At 44.7% G+C, this 21,433-nt stretch overlaps 1 protein-coding gene across 1 annotated transcript in view; it reads left to right on the top strand.

The window, feature by feature from the left end:
- Window positions 1-335: 335 nt before the first annotated feature.
- BCL2A1 (BCL2 related protein A1) overlaps window positions 336-21,433 on the top strand; it is a 41,582-nt gene continuing 20,484 nt past the window's right edge. Inside the window, exon 1 of the mRNA XM_054452346.2 lies at window positions 336-389. The gene's annotated coding sequence lies outside the window, so the exon portion shown is untranslated. The remainder of the gene's footprint in view (window positions 390-21,433) is intronic.

The raw sequence follows: 21,433 nt of genomic DNA, 5'->3' as shown, positions 1-21,433 counted from the left end.
CCTCTGCCTCCCGGGGTTCAAGCAATTCTCCTGCCTCAGACTCCTGAGTAGCTGGGACCACAGGCGCTGGCTGCCATGCCCGGCTAATTTTTTTGTATTTTTAGTAGAGACGGGGTTTCACCATGTTGGCCAGGATGGTCTTGATCTTCTGACCTCGTGATCCGCCCACCTGGGCCTCCCAAAGTGCTGGGATTACAGGCGTGAGCCACCGTGCCCGACTGAAAAGTTTAAGTCTTAGCCAACTGGGGTTAGTTTAGATTGTGCAGTCCAACCCTAGCCAATAGGGGAAGGACACAGGAATAGGGACTGAGTTAAGGATAAAAACTCCTCTCCTTTGTTAGGTGTGCTCTCGCAGCGGTCAGAAGCAGGAGCGGCAGCCTTCTATAGAGGTAAACTTGCCTTGCTGAGAAAACTTTTGTTTGAGTGCTTGTTTTCCCTGCGACTCCGAGCTATTATTTCCAACACTGACTTTTAAGGAACCCACTTTCCTGTCTCTCTTTTTTTTTTTTTTTTTTTTTTTAAGAGACATGATCTCACCATGTTGCCCAGGGTGGACTCAAACTCCTGGACACAAGCAGTTCTCCTGCGTCAGCCTCCTGAGTAGCTGGGATGACAGGCACGCGCCACCATATTCAGCTCCTGCTTTTTTTTTCTTTTGAAAATTTGGATTATTTCTAGTTTTTGGTGTTTCTGAGTAATGCTGCTATGAACATTTTTTTGCATGTCTCCTGCACTATACATGCATGCATTTCTGCTAGGTACAAACCTTAGATGGAATTTCTGATCTTAGAGTGTGCATATCGCCAACTTTAATAAATACAGCAACTTTAATAAATACAATCACTAATTGTACCAATTTACACTTCACCAGCTGTATACGAGAGAAGCAGCTACTCTATATCTGTCCCAACACTTGGTAACATGGTCTTTTAAATTTTAGTCATTTTGGTGGGTGTAAATAGTTTTGCTTGTTTGTTTGTTCGAGATAGAGTTTTGCTTTCCTGCCCAGGCTGGAGTGCAGTGGCGTGATCTCGGCTCACTGCAACCTCTGCCTCCTGGGTTCAAGCAATTCTCCTGCCTCACCCTCCCAAGTAGCTGGGATTACGGGTGCCCACTACCATGACGGGGTTTCAGCATGTTGGCCAGGCTGGTCTCGAACTCCCGACCTCAAATGATGCACCCGCCTGGCCCTCCCAAAGTGCTGAGATTACAGGCGTAAGCCACCGCGCCCAGCCCATAAATGGTTTTTATTTGTATTTCCCTGATGATTATTGAGATTGAGCACGTTTTCGTATATTTATTGGCCATTTAGTATCCTCTATTGCAAAGTGCTTATTCATGTCTTTTACTCATTTATTTACTGTGTGCTCTGTATTTTTCTTTCCTTATTCTGTAGGTATACACACACATACACAAACATGTACATAGAGTCAGCTCTTTATATCATATGGATATAATGCTTTGTCTGTTACAAGTATTGCAAATATCCCCACCACTCAGAGGCTTGTCATTCTCTTAATGTCATCTTTTGATAAAGGGAAGTTTTTAATTGTTAACATGGTCAAATCTATCAGTCCTTTCCTTACTATTAGTGCTTTAATGTCCTTTTTTTTTTTTTTTTTTGAGACGGAGTCTTGCTTTGTCACCCAGGCTCGAGTGCAGTGGCACAATCTTGGCTCATTGCAAGCTCCGTCTCCTGGGTTCACACCATTCTCCTGCCTCAGCCTCCTGAGTATCTGGGACGACAGGTGCCTGCCACCATGCCTGGCTAATTTTTTTGTATTTTTAGTAGAGACGGGGTTTCACCATGTTAGCCAGGATGGTCTCGATCTCCTGACCTTGTGATCCACCCACCTGGGCCTCCCAAAGTGCTGGGATTACAGGCGTGAGCCACTGCATCTGGCCTTAATGTCCTATTTAAGAAATATTTGTCATGAATATGTTCTTTTATAGTATCTAGTAGAAGCTTTTAAAAATATTTAAAATTGAAATGTAACATGCAGAAAGTGCATACATTGTATGAAGCTTAAGTGTGCAGCTCAGTAGATTTTTAAATACGTCTATACCCAGAGAACCTCTATTCAGAACAAGTTGGATATATACAGCAAACCATAAGGTTTCCCAATCAATTACAACTCCATCCTTAAGGACGTCACTATTCTAACTTCTGTTGATCTTTTCTCCTTGTTGTTCGATATTTGGGTTGTTTCAGTTTGGGAGTATTAGAAATAAATTGCTGTAAACATTCTTGTATGTGTCTTTTGATGCACATAGCACAGATTCTTTTGGGTATATACTAAGAATGGGATTGCCAAGCCAGGGTATTGATTTATTTGTAGATACTGCCAAACCTTTTCCAAATTTACACTCCAAAAGCAATGTAAGAGAGTTCCCATTGCTCCACTCCTCACCAACACTTGGTATTGTCAGACTTTTTAATTTTAACTGTTCTTCTGGAGTGTGTAGTGATATCATATTGTGGTTGAATTCACGTTTCCCTAATGAGTAATGATGTGAAGCACTCTTCCGTATATTTATTGGTTATGAAGTTCCTGACCAAGCCTATCTTTAAAAATGGGGCTGATTTTTTTTCTTAATGGTTTGTAGAAGTTCTTTATATATTGCAGTTATGAGTTCTTTGTCGGAAATATGTTTTACAAATATACTTTCCCAATCCATGGCTTCTCCTTTTGGTCTCCTAATAGTGTCTTTTGATTAAAGAAGTTTTTAATGTTAATACAGTATAATTTGTCAATTTAATTTTCATAGAGTTTTTTGTGTCCTATTTAAGAAATATTTGCCTACCTACTCTGAGGACATAAAAATATTCTCCTGTGTTTTCTTCTGGAATCCTTACTGGTTTTGCCTCATATTTAGGTTGATGATCCAGTTCAAGTTATTTTTATGTATGTTATGAGGTAAGAGTCAAAGTTCTCCTTTCCTCCCCCTATACAATATCTAACTTATCCACCACCATTGGATTAAAAGATCATCCTTTCCACCATTGAATTGCAGTGGTGGCACATTTGTTATTAATCTAGGGATGTGTACATACGAAACTATTTCTGAGTGTATTCTATTCTGTTGGTCTATTCCCCTATCCTTGTACTAATGCTACACTGCCCTAACTAATAACTTCACAGTAAACGTTGAAATCTAGTAGTACAAGTCCTTCAACTCTGTTCTTCTTCATCATTGTCTTGGCTATTTATGTCATTTGCATTTCCATATATGTTTCGGAATAAACTTGTATGTTTGTTTTTTTTTTCTTTTGTCACCCAGGCTGGAGTGCAGTGGCATGATCTCAGCTCACTGCAACCTCTGCCTCCCAGGTTCAAGTGATTCTCCTGCCTCAGCCTCCTGAGTAGCTGGGACTACAGGCATGCACCACCATGCCCAGCTAATTTTTGTATTTTTAGTAGAGGTGGGGTTTCACCATATTGGCCAGGCTGGTCTTGAACTCCTGACCTCAGGTGATCTGCCCCCCTCAGCCTCCCAAATTGCTGGGATTACAGGCATGAGCCACTGTGCCTGGCCTAAACTTGTTAATTTACACAATTAAATAAGCAGCAGAGATTTCTATTGAGAATAGATATTGTTAAAATATAGAGTCTTGCAGTCTATAAACACATTATGTCTCTCCATTTATGTGAGTTTTCTTTAATTTCTCTCAATAATATTTAATAGTTTACTGCAGAGAGCTTTTGCGTATCTTTTATTAGATTATTGCTATATATTTGATATTTTTGATGCTATTGTAAATCACATTCTTCAGAAAGGCATCTCATTGGAGAAATAATTTCAACATATACAAAATAAAGATAATAATTTAATAAACTCTCACCCATACATCATCCGGTCTTAATAAAACTCAACATTCTGCTATTCTTTTTTTTTTAATTTTGAGACGGAGTTTTACTCTCGTTGCCCAGGCTGGAGTGCAATGGCACGATCTCGGCTCACTGCAACCTCCGCCTCCCGGGTTGAAGTGATTCTCTTGCCTCAGCCTCCTGAGTAGCTGAGATTACAGGCATGCGCCACCACGCCCAGCTAATTTTGTATTTTTAATAGAGATGGGGTTTCTCAAACTGGTCTCGAACTCCCAACCTCAGATGATCCACCTGCCTCGGCCTCCCAAAGTGCTGGGATTACAGGTGTGAGCCACCACGCCTGGCCTCTGCTATTCTTGTTTTATCTATACCTCCCCTCACCTCTACTCTATTATTATTTTCTTATAGTTCGTTATTCTTGGCAAAATGTACATGCATTGAACTGCATAGATCTTAGCCTCACAAAATTTACAAATAGATATCCTTGCGTTAAACAGAGCCATGCCAAGATGGAGAGCACTGCCATCACCCAGAAAGTTCCCTCAAGTCCTCTCCCAGGCAGTCTTCCCTGATCTCAGCAACCACTGTTCAGATTTATTTTTCACCTTAGTTTTTTTCTGTTTTAGAGCCATATATGCCCATCAGCTAGTCTACCGTTAATATTTTACTCTACTAGCTTTATCATATAACTATAGATCTTTTCATCCCTCTATCCCTTGATTAATTAATTTTAGTTTATTTCACTTATTTATGTTTTTGAGACGGAGTCTTGCCTTGTGGCCCAGGCTGGAGTGCAATGGCATGATCTCAGCTCACTGAGATCATGGTTCAAGTGATGCCTCCAAGGTTCAAGTGATTCTCCTGCCTCAGCCTCCTGAGTTGCTAGGACTACAGGCATATGCCACCATGCCCAGGTGATTTTTGAATTTTTAGTAGTGATGCAGTGTCACCATGTTGGCCAGGCTGGTCTCAAACTCCTGACCTCAGGTGATCCTCCCGCATTGGCATCTCAGTGTTGTGATTACAGGCGTGAGCCACTGCACCTGGCCTAATTCATTTTATTTTGGCCAACTTAAATTTTTTGTTTTGTTTTGTTTTTTGAGATGGAGTCTCACTCTGCTGCCCAGGCTGGAGTGCTGTGGCATGATCATAGCTCATGACAGCCTCGAAATCCTAGGCTCAAGCGATCCTACCACCTAGGCCTCCAAAACAATGGGATTATGGGCATGAGACACTGTGTCTGGCCTTATTTTGGTCAATTTTAAAGTAAATCACAGATATCAGTATACTTCACCCAGATAGTCAGCATGCATATTATTAACTAGGATTCAATATTTGCTTATGGTTTTTAATTTTGATGTAAAATTTACAGTCAGTTAAGTGCAGATGGGATTCGCCTCGTGTGTACATTAGTTCAATTTTGACTAATGCATGTGTAACCCAAACCTCTTCCAAGATATAGGATATTGCTGTCACCCAGAAAGTCCTCTTATATTCTTTTTAAATTATTTATTTATTTATTTATTGAAATGGAGTCTCACTCTGTTGCCCAGGCTGGAATGCAGTGGCACGATCTTGGCTCACTGCAACCTCCGCCTCCCGGGTTCAAGTGATTCTCCTGCCTCAGCCTCCTGAGTAGCTGGGATTACAGGCACCCACCACCATGCCCAGCTAATTTTTGTATTTTTAGTAGAGACAGGGTTTCACCATATTGGCCAGGCTGGTCTTGAACTCCTGACCTTGTGATCCACCCGCCTCAGCCTCCCAAAGTGCTGGGATTACAGGCATGAGCCACCACGCCTGGCCTTTATTTTTATTTTTGAGATGGAGTCTTGCTCTGTCGCCGGGCTGGAGTGCAATGGCGCAATCTCAGCTCACTGCAACCTCCGCCTCCTGGGTTCAAGTGATTCTCCTGCCTCAGCCTCCTGAGTAGCTGGAACTACAGGTGCGCACTACCATGTCAGGTCTTTTTTTTTGCATTTTTAGTAGAAATGGGGTTTTGCCATGTTGGCCAGGCTGGTCTCAAACTCCTGACCTCAGGTGATCTGCCTGCTTTGGCCTCCCAAAGTGCCAGGATTACAGGCGAGAGCCACTGTTCCCGTCCTCCTCTTACATTCTTTACAGTCAATCTTCACCTTTGCTCCTCAGAGATATGCGCTCCTCTGATTTTTTTTCCACCATAGATTAGTTTTGTCTGTTTTATACTTTCATATAAATGGAATTATACAGTACTTACCTTTTTATAAGGCTTTTTAAACTTAGCATAATATGTTGATGTCTATCTGTGTTGTTGCTTGTATCAATAGATCAATAGTTCGTTCTTTTTTTTTTTTTGAGACGGAGTCTTGCTCTATTGCCCACGCTGGAGTGCAGTGGTGCAATCTTGGCTCACTGTAACCTCCGCCATCTGGGTTCAAGCAATTCTCCTGTCTCAGCTTCCCGAGTAGCTGGGATTATAGGTGCCCGCCACCACACCCAGCTAATTTTACTAGAGATGGGGTTTCACCATGTTGGCCAAGCTGGCCTCGAACTCTTGACTTCAAGTGATCCACCCGCCTTGCCTCCCAAAGTGCTGGGATTACAGGCATGAGCCACCGCTCCCAGCCCATTCTTTTTTTTATTACTGAGTAGTATTCTGCTTACATATGTACTATAGTTTGTTTATTCAGTATTCCATTGAAGGACTGCTGAGCTGCATTGTAATCAAAATGAAAATCCCGATCCGGGCGTGGTGGCTCATGCCTGTAATCCCAGCACTGTGGGAAGCTGAGGCGGGCAGATCACCTGAGGTCAGGAGTTCCAGACCAGCCCGGCCAACATGGTGAAACCCCGTCTGTACTAAACATACAAAAATTAGCCAGGTGTGGTGGCGGGCACCTGTGATCCCAGCTACTTGAGAGGCTGAGGCAGGAGAATTGCTTGAACCCAGGAGGCAGAGGTTGCAGTGAGCCAAGATTGCGCCACTGTACTCCAGCCTGGGCAACAAGAGCGAAACTCCGTCTCAAAAAAAAAAAAAAAAAAAATTCCCGGTGATGCCAATGCTAATGCTGGAGCCCCAGGGCCCACACTTTGGGTTCCCAGGGACTCCTATGGTCAGACTGTAGGAAGATCAGTCTTGGGATGTTGAGAGATGGGAGTGGATTTGGGAGAGCCTGGAACAGAGAGGAGGAATCATGGAAACTGATGAGTGACATGGGGCAGGGGCCAGGACAAAGATTTTCACAGCAGGACTAAATGGAAAAGGGTCAGATGAAGAGCAATTCTTTTGGATGCAGTTATCACTATAATAACATTAGTATTCAAAATAACATAAGTATCTTATAAATCTTAATATGAAAGTGTATACTTTTGTTGGGGATGCATCTCCTTTTTTTTTTTTTTTTTTTTTGAGACGGAGTCTCTCTCTGTTGCCTAGCCAGGCTGGAGTGCAGTGGCACAGTCTCGGCTCACTGCAACCTCCGCCTCCCGGGTTCAAGTGATTCTCCTGCCTCAGCCTCCTGAGTAGCTGGGATTACAGGCGTACATTACCACACCCGGCTAATTTTTGTATTTTTAGTAGAGATGGGGTTTCACCGGGTTGGCCTGGCTGGTCTCAAACTCCTGACCTCAGGTGATCCACCCGCCTCGGCCTCCCAAAGTGCTAGGATTACAGGCGTGAGCCACCACGCCCGGCTGGGGATGCATCCCTTAATGAGATAGATGGGGCTTTAAAAATTATTTTATCTATTTGTTTACATATCCATGAGTGACTATTTCTTTTTGCTAGGGGTCAGCATCACTTTTTTCTTTTTTCTTTTTTTGTTTTTGTTTTTATGACCATAAGCACTGAGAAGTTTTTTTAAAACAAAATAAGTAGATAGGAAGGAAAGATTTGTTATATAAATGTCATTAGATTAGAAATCTCCTCCCAAAAGCACATAATAATCTATCATCAGAATTGCTTTTAGCAATGTATCAGCTGATTATTTGATTGGTTCCTAGTGATGCTGTCACTATCTACACTAAAACTTTGAGTTGTCCCTTTGCTCTGGCACCCTAGAGATTTTCATACCCTGGGGAAAAATGCACCACAGTGGCAGACTAGGATTGTGGAATAGGAAGTAGGACGGAAAACCACCAGCACAATCCTTCAAATATTGGTTCATTGGAAGGCAATCTGCTTAGAAAAGAGAACACACGAAATTGAAGATTCTCTTAAAGTTCCATTCCTGGATACCCTTTGGAAAATCTTTGGTACTCTCAGAAGTATATATTCCATATGTGCCTGTTTTTTATTCCTACCTCTTTGGCCCACCTTCTCGGTCTTGTACAGGCTCCTCTTCTAGAAGCTTGAAAACAACATCCAAGGTCCCCCAGGTACTATCCTATGCTTTTTTTTCTCGTCCCACACGACCTGCTTTTCATGGGTGATTTCAATTTCTTCCAAGACTTCAGAGCTATAAATATGTGAATGACTCCCAGTCTCTGGCTGAAACATCTCTCCGAAGCTCCAGACCCACTGAACTGCCTCCTTTGTTCCTTCAATACCAACTCCACATGTCCTAAACGGATCTTATCCTCTCCATCAAACCTGCCCTCAGGAGTGTATCCTTTACTTACTCAACTCCTCCAGTTTCCTCATTCCCAAGTCATTGGTCGCTGTGGTTTTGCTGCCTTAATGCCTCTCAGATCTGTCTTTTTGTCTCCACCCTGATGATCTTGACCTTAATTTGGGTCTCAAGTATATCTTCTCTAGTTACAAAGGCGATTACAAAATTACGAAAGCATCTGAACCAGGTTCCTGGTTTCTGGTCCTCTCCCTTCCAGACTCTCCTCTGTTACTAGATTATTCTTTCTAAAATGCAGATCTAGGCCAGGTACGGTGGCTCACACCTGTAATCCCCAGCAGTTTGGGAGGCCGAGGCGGGTGGATCACCTGAGGTCAGGAGTTCGAGAACAGACTGGCCATCATGGCGAAACCGCCTCTGTACTAAAAATACAAAAAATATTAGCCAGGCATGGTGGCAGGCGCCTGTAATCCCAGCTACTCAGGAGGCTGAGGTAGGAAAATGGCTTGAAACCAAGAGGCAGAGGTTGCAGTGAGCCCAGATCACGCCGCTGCACTCCAGCCTGGGCAACAAGAGCGAAACTCCATCTCAATAATAATAATAATAATAATAATAATCATAATAAAATAAAATTCAGATCTAACTGAGTCAGTGCCTTGCTCCAAGCCCCATAGCCTGCAGGAGAAGGTCTACTCTTCTTAACATCACTTGAAGATCCTTTATGACCTGGCCCCTGGCAACCTGTGGCCTTTCCTCCACTGGTTGTTAACTGGACTTTGCTGAAATTGAAACACTTGCAGTTCTGCCCCAGCTTCTGTTCACTTTTCTATCCCATCCCTCAGCCTGGATCATCTATCTTTAACCTCTTCTCAGTCTGACAGACTCCTACACATGCCAAAGCTTCAGCTCCATGGTAATCTCATCTGGGAGGCTTTCCAATTCACTCTGTGTTCCTCTCTATCAGAGCACTTGGCACATGCAGTTATGATTTTCATGCATTTGGCTGTTCCCTCACTAGACTGTGAGCAACTCAAGGGCCACATCTTCCCTCTCAAATTTCCAGTGCCTTAGCAAAGGGCTGTCACAGACAAGGAACTCCTTGTATTATGAAGGACGTTTGTTGCCAACATAGCAGAACAGCAGCTCTGATTTGCAGGTGCTTTCCCATACAGAGTTGCCAGAGGTCTCTGGTTTTCTCAATTCAGGCTAAGCCTTTGGTAATGGTGCCTGCAGCACTTTGCAGTTTGATATTAAGTGGAGAGAGAGGGAAGGTGCTCGGGACTACAAAGGTTCCTCCGCTGCAGTTCCATTTGAGAACACGAGATGGCGCCCTGCGGCGGCCTGTTGAGATAGTCTTGGGACATTTTCCTATGTGATAGCCTGCCAAGCCCAGCAACAGCAGAAGCCCCAATAACCCAGAGTTAGAGATGAGATTGATACCCAATTGTTTGTTATGCTGAATGGAGCTATCAAATGGTTGCATTTATCGTTCATTATATGTGAATTTAAGAAAAAAAAAAAACTTTTCTTTTTTTTTTGAGACGGAGTCTCGCTCTATCGCCCAGGCTGGAGTGTAGTGGCGCGATCTCGGCGTACTGTAAGCTCCGCCTCCTGGATTCACACCATTCTCCTGCCTCAGCCTCCTGAGTAGCTGGGATTACAGGCGCCCGCTACCGCGCCCGGCTAATTTTTTGTGTTTTAGTAGAGACGGGGTTTCACCATGTAGGATAGTCTCAATCTCCTGACCTCATGATCCGCCTGCCTCGGCCTCCCAAAATTCTGGGATTACAAGCGTGAGCCACCGCGCCCAGGCAAAAAAACTTTTCTTTAAAGACAGAGCTCCACTCCGTCACCCAGGCTGGGGTGCAGTGGTGTGATTATAGCTCACTGCAATCTCGACCTCCTGCCCTTACATGATCCTCCTGCTTTGACCTCCCAAAATGTTGGGATTACAGGCGTTAGCCACCATGCCTAGCGGAAAAATTTACAAGTAGCATTTAATCTATGTATTTTGGAGTCAGATGGCCCTGGGTTTTAATCCTGGCTCTGCTACTTACTAGCTGTGTGACCTGTCAAGTTCTGGGTCTTGGGTTCCTCCTCTGTGAAAGTTAGTAAGTCCTTTTACAAACTTTAAATGAGATGAGGTTTGTAGAATTCTCAGTGTGATCCTAGCACATGCTAGATGTTCAGTAAATATTCATTTTTCCCTTTTAAAAATCCTTACGGCCGGGTGCGGTGGCTCATGCCTGTAATCCCAGCACTGTGGGAGGCGGAGGTGGGCGGATCACGAGGTCAGAAGTTACAGACCAGCCTGGACTATATGGTGAAACCCTGTCTCTACTAAAAAAAAAAAAAAAAATACAAAAAATTAGCCAGGCGTGGTGGTGCGCACCAGTTGTCCCAGCTACTCAGGAGGCTGAGAATCACTTGAACCTGGGAGGCAGAAGTTGCAGTGAGCCGAGATCACAACACTGCACTCCGGCATGGGCAACAGAGTGAGGCTCTGTCAAAAAAAAAAAAAGAAAAATTCTTACATCACCTTACATAATCCTTTTACACTCATTGCTTTCTATTTTATTTTATGATAGCTTTTTCTGTTTATGTCTTATTGCTACTTAGTCTAGTCTGGGGAACTCTTTGAGGGCAGGACTCGTCTGAGTTTCCTTCATCTTCAGCACCCAGCTCAGTGCCAGGTACATAGCAGGAGTTCAATAAATAATCAATGAAAACATAATGAATGCATCCAGTTTTTATGGGTACATTCCCCCTACTTCCCCACCCAATGTCCTCCTACTGGACGACAGAAAAACCTGAGCTATTCAGATAAAAATTCTTGGGTATTTTTTGCTTGAAACACACAACAGAGAAAATCTGATAAAACCTGAACAGTTACTTTTGCCATCATCAACTCCAGAGGCTTGTCTGCCTGCATGTGCCAACTGCAGAGTGGTTTGAACAGCAACCTTCCAGGCTGGGTGTGGCGGCTCACGCCTGTAAACTCAGCACTTTGGGAGGCCGAGGCGGGCAGATCACCTAAGTTCAGGAGTTTGAGACCAGCCTGGCCAACATGGTGAAACCCTGTCCCTACTAAAAATACAAAAATTAGTCGGGCATCCATGGCAAGCGTCTGTAAATCCCAGCAACTCTGGCAGCTGAGGCATGAGAATCACTTGAACCTAGGAGTCAGAGGTTGCAGTGAGCCGAGATCACGCCACTGCACTCCAGCCTGGGTGACAGAATGAGACTCCGTCTCCGAAATAAAGAAAAAGGCAACTTTCCAGGGCAGCCTTGCCTGGCTGTGGAGAGAAGTGCAGCCCCTCAGGGCAGACACATGATGCCCTGTTATGGGCAGGAGCCAGCAGCTGGGACTGGCCACTTGGGCTTGGCTGGCAGAGAGGGAACCAAGACAGAAAGGACAGGTGGGCTGGGATTGCCCTCCGTTGGTTTGGACTTAGTCTGAGTCCGTCGTCCTGACAGCCCGTCTGTTATTGTGGGAAGCAGTTTCGGCATCTCCACTGAGAGGATGTACCTAGGCCTGGAATGATTGCTACCTTTCCTTAGGATGGCCAGCCCATCTAGGTGGGACAACGGGAGCCACCCACCTTGCCTCAGGTTAAGAGAAGACCTCCTGAGCAGAGACCCTGCACTATGAACAGTTCACCAGTGAGGGGCAATTGAGACATGAGGAGATGCTTTGTGCAGAGGCCATGGGGTCTCCAAACCACTGCACTGAGCCCTACCACTTCCCCAATGCATTCAAAATGCTACCGAACACAAGGCATGTAATGAACCAGGGAGAGACCACCTCTGACCATTAATTTCTCTGTACTTGGACTAAGATCCACAATGAAGACTCAGCTGTAGGCATAGAGGCTTTGCCCTGGAGGCCTCCTTAATGTCCCCAGCTTGGACAAGAATTTGAATCCTCTCCTGTCTCTTGTCTATGACTTTTTACTTTGTACATGTGACAGGTCAAGTGATTTGAGACATGGGAAGTGGGAATAGAAGATTCTGGAAACCCCCCCAAACTGTCCTGATGCTGGAGTAGTGCGGCTGTTCTAGCTGTCTGTTGTGGAAGATGGAGATGGGGATACCAAAGATGACAAAGGAAGGGAGTTTCCTGTGGAAGGTACCTTTTATTAAACAGGATGGATGCCTCCCAAGGGTACCAGAAAACAAAGGCTGCAAAGACACTCAAATTCAATGGAACTTCTATTTTATAAAAACTTTTTTTATCAGGGAAAATTTTTAAAATACACAAAATGGTGAAAGTAGCATAATGAACCTCCACCTGCTTCTCACTCAGCTTCACAAATTTCCAACATTTCACCCATTCTTCCTTCATCTCTTCCCAACTTTTTTTTTGCTAGAGTAGAAGCAAACCTCTTCCCTTATTTTAGGAGACTGCTAAGTCCTTGTAAAGATCTAAGATAAGTATCAAAGATAGAATTTACAGGGCTGGTAGGAACTTGGAAATATTCTAGTCCAACTTAGGTTACAGGTAGGAAAACTGAAACCCAGAGAGGAAGACGCGCACTGGAAGCCTGAGGCTGAGCCTGGGCTAGAGACCAAGCCTAGACCTCCCAGTGGCTGACTCGTCCAGCTTCAGGCAATGAGAAGCCATTGAAGGTTGCAGCAAAATCTATTATGAAGGAGAGAGAGTGTTGCCTGAGACACTTTCCTGTTCAAAACCCACTGAGCATCATGAGGAGTTCACATGGACACAGAGCTTAGGAGTTTGCAAAACACCTTCATTTTGATTAGAACATTTTATCCTCACGACGTCTATGAATGGTAGGTGTTATCTTTGTAAACCCAATAGGAAATTCAGGAAGTAAAGGGATTTAAGCCAGTGGCTGATCCAGGACTAGCACCAAGGTCTCAGAATGTCTTTTCCAGCCCAGGGTCCTTCTCTTGGTTTGGCTGTGTCCCTGCTGAAAGGTGGGGTGCTCCAGAGCTGGGCTGCCTGCCTCTGGGATCCAGTAGCTTTGAGACCCCAAGCATCTCTTGCAGTTTTACCCCAAAGAGGAAAAACCACAAAGAACAGTGGTTTTGTGAAGGATGGAAATCCGGTCTCTTTGTTAAGATCCAGGCATTGGAATGCCATTGTGACTTTGGACTCAAGGTTCCCCACCAAGCAGGAACATCTTCCCTGATGTAGCTGAAGATGATGCAGAGCTGGGGGAGGGAGGATCAGAGTATTCCAGAAGCCTTTGTGCATGAAGGGCTACATGCTTGATGGGGAGTGAATCTTTCCTTCACTGCCTGGCTGGGCAGCATCTGAGTGGCAGGGGTGGCCAGTTCTTTAGCACTAAGTCCCAGACACATAACTTTCAAAGGGTCTTGGAACATCAGTACAGTCAGCAAGGGGGAGGCTGCTACTTTCCATTCTGCCCTTAGGCAAGAATTGGGGAGTATACGAGCGCTATGAGGGCTTACTGAGGGCCACAGTCCTGTGCTAGGTCCTTTAATGGCATTTTTTTTTTTTTAAATAACTTTCAAAACACACCTACTATTGCTGCTGTTCATCCCAGCTTACAGATGAAGCTACTGAGGCCCAGAGAGGGTAGGAAACTTCTCCAATACCACAGAGTTACAGTGACCAAGCTGGGTCAGAGTCCAGTGCTCTCTGGCTCTTTCCACTCTCTGCCGGCTGGCTCCAGAGTGCTGAATGCAGAGTCTGCACCTCCACTCCCGCATGAATATGTGCTCAGGACTGCTGCCCTTATGTCTGTCTTCTCCTGATCAGGTCCCTCGTAGCCTTTTCTCACTCACATGACCTTCTGTACCCACCTTCTCTCTACCTGTGACCTCTATCGCCCATGTCTCTTAGTCTGACTTCACTGCAGCTTTAGCCCTGATGCAGTAGATTTGCATCAGTGAGGACTTTTGCACTTTTAAGCAACAGGTGCTTACTGAATGTGATCAATTGAATTATTGTTGCTGATTCTTTGCTTCTTCCCTGTACTGAAATTATAAATCCATGCCTTTTTTTTCCCATGTAACTTTATAGTATTTCCCACTAGAGTAGCTCTTTCCTGGCCCCACTGGCATTGGGAGTGTGAGCAGAGGTGACATGAGCAGAGGTCTGTGTGTGCTCGGGTAGTTCTGTTTGAGTTCTTTGCTGCTATCTGTTGCGAGAAAAGCATGCCCAGTGTAGCTGCTGGACCCAGTATGAGAGACATACGTTGCAGACTAGAGCTTGACCCATAGCCTAAAACAATGTCATGCCAACCAATTCACAGACCTTACAAGTTAAAAACAAAAAACAAAAAACCATGTTTGTGTCTGTAGGCTACTGAGATTTGGGAATTGTTTGTTACGAAGCATTATCACAGCAATAGCTGGCTACACTCTGACTTAAGCAAAAAAGACTTTATTGGTTGAGATAACCGAAACATTTGGCAGTGTGTCTGGTGCAGATATGGCTAGACTAAGGGTTTCAAACAATAGCATTAGGGTCCTATCACTCTCCATGTCTCAAACAGTCTTTTTCCACCCATCTGTTTTTCATTCAACAAATACTATATTCGAGGCACTGAGTTTACCGTGGTGAACAAAGAAAGGCCTCTTTCCTCAGGGAGCTTACATTCTAGTGGGAGAGACAGAAGCTGAAGCAAACAAATAAATCATCTATTGTCAGGTGGCAATAAGCACTATGAAGAAGATAAGGTGAATGGAAAACTCATGCAGATATCAGAAGGAGATCATTCCAGGCAGCAGAGGGCTGTGAGTACAAAGGTGCTGAGGGGCAGGATGTGCATGGGGTGTGCTGGGAACTGCAAGACGAATGGCGTGGTTGGAGTCAGGTGAGCAACCGGAAGGGAGGGAAGAAGAAAGTAGAAGGAGTCAGGGCCAGATAGCATGGGCTCTTCCAGGCATATTAGAGTGTGGATTCTTGTTGTTCCTGTGCTAAAGGAAACCATAGAGGATTTTGAACAATAAAGGGTATCATGTGTGTGGGGGTGTGTGTGTGTGAATATATATATACACATAAACACACATATAAAATGTGCTACAAACTTATGCACTATTAAATAGACTTATTAAGGTCTATTTAACAAGTAGACTTTAAAATTACCTTTGAAGTTACAAAACTGACATCTTCCAATTTGCTAGAATTAATTATTTTTATTTTATTTCGTTTTATTTTATTTTATCTTTTTGAGACTGAGTCTCACTCTTGTCGCCAGGCTGGAGTGTAGTGGCACGATCTCGGCTCATTGCAACCTCTGCTTCCCGGGTTCAAGTGATTCTCCTGCTTCAGCCCCCTGAGTAGCTGGGACTACAGGCGCGCACCACCATGCCCAGCTAATTTTTGTATTTTAGTAGAGATGGGGTTTCACCATGTTGGCCAGGATGGTTTCAATCTCCTGACCTCATGATCCACCTCCTCGGCCTCCCAAAGTGCTGGAATTATAGGCATGAGCCACTGAGCCCCGTCTATTTATTTATTTTTTGAGATGGAGTCTTGCTCTGTCACGAAGGCTGGAGTGCAGTGCAACCTCTGCCTCCTGGGTTCAAGGGATTCTCCTGCCTCAGCTTCCCGAGTAGCTGGGAATACAGGGGTGCGCCACCAAGCCCAGCTACTTTTTTTATTTTTATTTTTTTGAGACGGAGTTTCGTTTTTGTTGCCCAGGCTGGAGTGCAATGATGCAATCTCAGCTCACTGTAACCTCCGCCTCTCAGGTTCAAGTGATTCTCCTGCCTCATGCTCCCAAGTGCCTGCCACCATGCCCAGCTATTTTTTTGTATTTTCAGTAGAGATGGGATTTCACCATGTCAGCCAGGCTGGTCTGGAACTCCTGACCTCAAGTGATCTGCCTGCCTAGACCTCCCAAAATGCTGAGATTACAGGCGTGAGCAACCAGGCCGGGCCAAATTTTTGTATTTTTAGTAGAGACGGGGTTTCACCATGTTGGCCAGGCAGGTTTCAAACTCCTGACCTCAAATGATCCACCCACCTTGGCCTCCTGATTACCAGGGTGGGATTATAGGTGTGAGCCACCACACCTGGCCAGGAATACAATTCTGACACGTTACAACATGAATGAACCTTGAACACATTATGCTAAGTGAAATAAGCCAGACATAAAAATGACAAATATTGTATTATTCCACTTACATGAGGTATCAGGGATAGTCAGATTATTAAAGACGTAAAGTCTTTATGAGGAGAAGAAGTCTCCTCCACTGCTGAAAGAGCCGTTCTCCATGAGCAGCTTCTCTGCCTTCTTCTTTACATACTGGTTACCAGGGGCTGGGGTGGGGAGAATGGGGAGTTATTGTTTAAAGAGTACAGAATTTCTTGCCGGGTGCAGTGGCTCACACCTGTAATCCCAGCACTTTGGGAGGCCGAGGCGGGTGGATCACCTGAGGTGGGGAGTTCGAGACCAGCCTGACCAACATGGAGAAACCCCCTGTCTACTAAAAATACAAAATTAGCCGGGCATGGTGGCACATGCTTGTAATCCCAGCTACTCAGGAGGCTGAGGCAGGAGAATCGCTTGAACCCGGGAGGCAGAGGTCATGGTGAGCTGAGATCGTGCCACCACACTCCAGCTTGTGCGACAGAGTGAGACTCCATCTCAAAAAAAAAAAAAAAAGTACAGAATTTCTGTTTGGGATGAAGTAAATGTTCTAGAGATAAATGGTAGTTATTGTTGCAAAACAACATTAATGTATGTAATGCCATTGACCTGCACACTTAAAAATGGCTAAAGTAGTAAATTATGTGCTTTGTATATTTTATCACAAAATATGTCAAATGGCTTTTTTACTCCAAATCTTTGCTAAAACCCAATTCCATCATTTCTGTTTGCTACGAATTCCATATACTGACTCATTAAAGTGCAATTCATTCTAATAAGCCTCAGAGCAGGCCTCAGGAGCTTTTGTTCAATGCCTAATAGCACTGACCATTATTTCACTTAGTTTTCACTCTGAAGGTTTATATAACAGGTGTTCAAATATGAGACAGGTAAAGTCACAGTGTCAACTTCATCTCTGCTAGTAATTTCTTTCTTTTTTGAAATGGGGTCTCGCTCTGTCACCCAGGCTGGAGTGCAGTGGCGTGATCTCGGCTCACTGCAACCCCTGCCTCCTGGGTTCAAGTGATTCTCCTGCTTCAGCCTCCTGAGTAGCTGGGATTACAGGCACCCACCATCCCGCCTGGCTAATATGTTTATTTTTAGTAGAGATGAGATTCCACCATGTTGGCCAGGCTGGTCTTGAACTCCTGACCTCAGGTGATCCGCCTGCCTTGGCCTCCCAAAGTGCTAGGATTACAGGCATAAGCCACCTCGCCTGGCCTCTGCTAGTAATTTCATTGGCTACTATGATCCCAGGTCTTTCTCCTCATTTCTTGAGACAGAATGTCTATGCAAAACCACCAAAAGAGGTCTCCTCTACTGCTGAAAGAGCCATTCTCCACGAGCAGCTTCTCTGCCTTCTTCTTTACACAGGGCATTATTTCGATGGCATTGAAGAGAGAGGCCTCCTTTTTGGAATCTTTTGTGTAAACATTAACAAAGAACCTCTACACTTCAGGTCAGAAGCAATGGCTCAAGCCTGTCATTCTAGCACTTCGGGAGTCGGAGTTGAACAAATTGCTTGAGGCCAGGAGTTCAAGACCAGCCTGGGGAACATAAGGAAACCCCATCTCTAAAAACAAATAAAAAAATTAGCCAGGCGTGGTGGTGCACATCTGTAGTCCCAGCTGCTCGAGAGGCTTAGGCGGGAAGATCGCTTGAACCCGGGAGGTTGAGGGTGCAGTGAGCCATGATTACGTCACTGCACTCCAGCCTGGGCAACAGAGCGAGACTCTGTCTGAAAAAAAAGAGATTCTACATTTCAGCATACACGTTGTCTGCATTACCTGGGAAACCTTAGAAACACTGTGCTTCTGTAACGTGTCCTGTTTTACTAAATCAGCTCACCAAGTCCAGCTCCATCACTTGCTGCCGTGAAACCAGAACCTGTGATATAAAATCTCTCTCCACAAGCTTCAGGGCTTCCAGTGCTCAATGTCCTGGGAGAAATCTACCTCCTCAACTGTCTAATAGGAAACCTTGGCTTTCTGGTACACCTGCCAAATGTCATGGTATTCAACTGGAAACATGGAGCACAGCTGCAATTTTCGCTCGTCTTCCATGCGGTTCATGTTTCAGGCAGGGGGCAGGTTCTTTAGTTTTAGTGGACTCTGAAAACTCCTGGAAGATCTTCCTCTTGCTCTCAGCCCTTATCTGCCAGGCTGAGCTTCTTCAAGGGAAAGAGTTGGCCTGCTACTGCAAGTGGTTGGGTGACAGTGGCAAGCAGGGTGTGGGCAGAGGGAATGTTGGCATGAGGGATGGGGGATGGGTGCATGTTTACAGGGAATGAAGGGAACTGGTGGTCCCAGGAAGCCCAGATTATAGGGCAGGAATGGAGGCAGAGACATTGGCTGGGGGACCATCGCATATTTCAGGTAAGAGATGATGGTGGTTTGGAGTAGGATTGGTAGGAGTGGAAGTGGCAGGAGTGGTCAGATTGAGACATATTGTGAAGGTAGGGTTTTGAGGGGAGTGGATGGTGATGTCTTTCCTAAGTTGAGGAACACCATGGGAGGAGTAGGTTAGAAGGCAAGTGGGAAATCAGAAGTTGAGTTTGGACATGCTAAGCTTGAGATAACTATTAGATATTTCAGGAGAGAGGTAAGGTGGGCAGTTGGACGTATGAGTCTAGAGTTTGGAGGAAAGACATGATGGAGATATCGATCAGCAGAGAAGAAGAAACACTAGAATTCTGCATGTTCTGAGCCACACCACTTAACACCTGCCACATCTACATTGATAGGAGTCAAAGAGAGAGTCCAGAGGTTTTTTTTTTAGACGAAGTCTCTCTCTGTCTCCAAGCTGGAGTGCAATGGCATGATTCTCAGCTCGTTGCAACCTCCGACTCCTGGATTTAAGCTATTCTCCTGCCTCAGCCTTCCAAGTAGCTGGGACTACAGGCACGTGCCACCGCGCCCAGCTAATTTTTGTATTTTTAGTAGAGACGGGGTTTCACCACATTCTCCAGGATGGTCTCGATCTCTTGAGCTCGTGATCCACCCGCCTCGGCCTCCCAAAGTGCTGGGATTGTCCCTCCAGGAAAGTACAGTCTATCAACCAGAAAAGTGGGGAAGGGGTGCAGGGAGAAACACCTGAGGCTTACTATACGTCTAAATCACTATTGCAGCTGTTCACTCCCGTCCAGTATGATCAGTGTTTCTTTCTCAGAAGTCTTTTTTTGTGAGACGGAGTCTCACTCTGTCGCCCAGGCTGGAGTGTAGTGACGCAATCTCAGCTCACTGCAACTTCTGCCTCCCAGGTTCAAGCGATTCTCCTGCCTCAGCCTCCTGATTTGCTAGGTCTATAGGCATGTGCCACCACACCCGGCTAATTTTTGAATTTTTAGTAGAGACGGGGTTTCACCATGTTGGTCAGGCTGGTCTCAAACTCCTGACCTCGTGATCCGCCTGCCTCGTCCTCCTAAAGTACTGGGATTACAGGCCTAAGCCACTGCACCCCGCCTTCTTTCTCGAAGTCTTTTATCGTGACCCTCGTTCAATTTTCTCAGTAGAGTCAAAGCAGATTCTCCCGATGGTACTGTATTGGGGAAATATACTTGTTGGAAGCCCTGTAGTTAGAGACAACAAAAAGAATTTATTGGAAGGACTCTGAGATGTTTTTGTACCTAAATACAGGATGGAACAATTCAAAAAAAAGGACCTGAAGGCCACTAGGACACCCTCCCCACCTGCCATCTCTTCTCTTTCAGCATACGAAATTCATTTATGTTTACCAGCTTCCTTCCCAAAGTCAGAAACACAACCACTAAAGCTGTTGGGCCTCATATCCAGAACGTGCATGCTGGAGGAAACGGAATTATTATTGCTGTGTTATTAAAATTAAAAGCTTGAAGGGGGGCTCTAATTGGCCTCTGGTGGGGTTAGATACTGTAACCTGGGGGTTGAAGGGTTTTGCGGTAAATCTGATACCTATAATTGAAACCTTGTTATTAGAGTTGGTGAGTGGAAAATTTCTCAGTAAAAAGGGAAGTGCTGTTTCTAAAAAGAAGGGAAGCATGCAATAGATGTCCATTACAATAGCAGATCAGGAAAGATCAATTTTTCTTTACCAAGGGAGGGACTTCCTTTATAGCTCGTGTAATAGTTTGGATTATTCAGCAAATATTCACTGCCCTCTCACTAGAGGACTGGCCATGTGATTTGCTTTGTCTAAGGTGTGTGTTGACAGATGCAGCTCAAGCAGGGGCCTGAAATGAGTTTCTGTGGTTGGGGTTGCTTGTGCCTCTGCCACCTCGGTGAGAAAAGTACATCCCATGGAGGCCACTGGTCCCACAGGACGAGAGCCAGGGGGAGCAGAGCCAGCCCAGCTAACCCGTAGCTCTGCAGCTCATAGCAGAATTGACCCAGCCGATCCTGCAAACTGGCGGGCATGATACTGAATGATTATTGGTGTATGGCGATGAGTTTTGGGGAAGTTTATTATGCAGCATTATTGTAGCAACAGTCAACTGATACTTGTGACATAATTACAACATTGAGTAGTTGTGTAAATAAAACATCTACATGTGAATGTTCACAGACAGTTTATTCATAATAGCCAAAGTTGTAAACAACCCAAATGTTCATCAACAGGAAAATGGATAAACAAATGTTGGTATATTCACACAATGGAATATCTCACTCAGTTTTAAAGAACAGGCTACTGATGTATTGAATAACACCGGTGAATCTCAAAATCATCATGCTAAGTGAAAGAAGCTAGACATAAAAAGAGTACATACTGGTTAATTTTACTTATGTGAAAATTTTTTTTTTTTTTGAGACAGAGTCTCGCTCTGTCACCCAGAATGAAGTGCAGTGGGCATCGTCTCAACCCACTGCAACCTCTGCCTCTGGGTTCCAGGGATTTTCCTGCCTCAGCCTCCCAAGTAGCTGAGATTACAGGCATGTGCCACCATGCACAGCTAATTTTTGTAGTTTTAGTAGAGACGGGTTTCACCATGTTG

Source organism: Pongo pygmaeus, chromosome 16 (genome assembly GCF_028885625.2).
Source record: "Pongo pygmaeus isolate AG05252 chromosome 16, NHGRI_mPonPyg2-v2.0_pri, whole genome shotgun sequence".
Lineage (NCBI taxonomy): Eukaryota > Metazoa > Chordata > Mammalia > Primates > Hominidae > Pongo > Pongo pygmaeus.
This window is presented reverse-complemented; position numbering and strand designations above follow the sequence as displayed.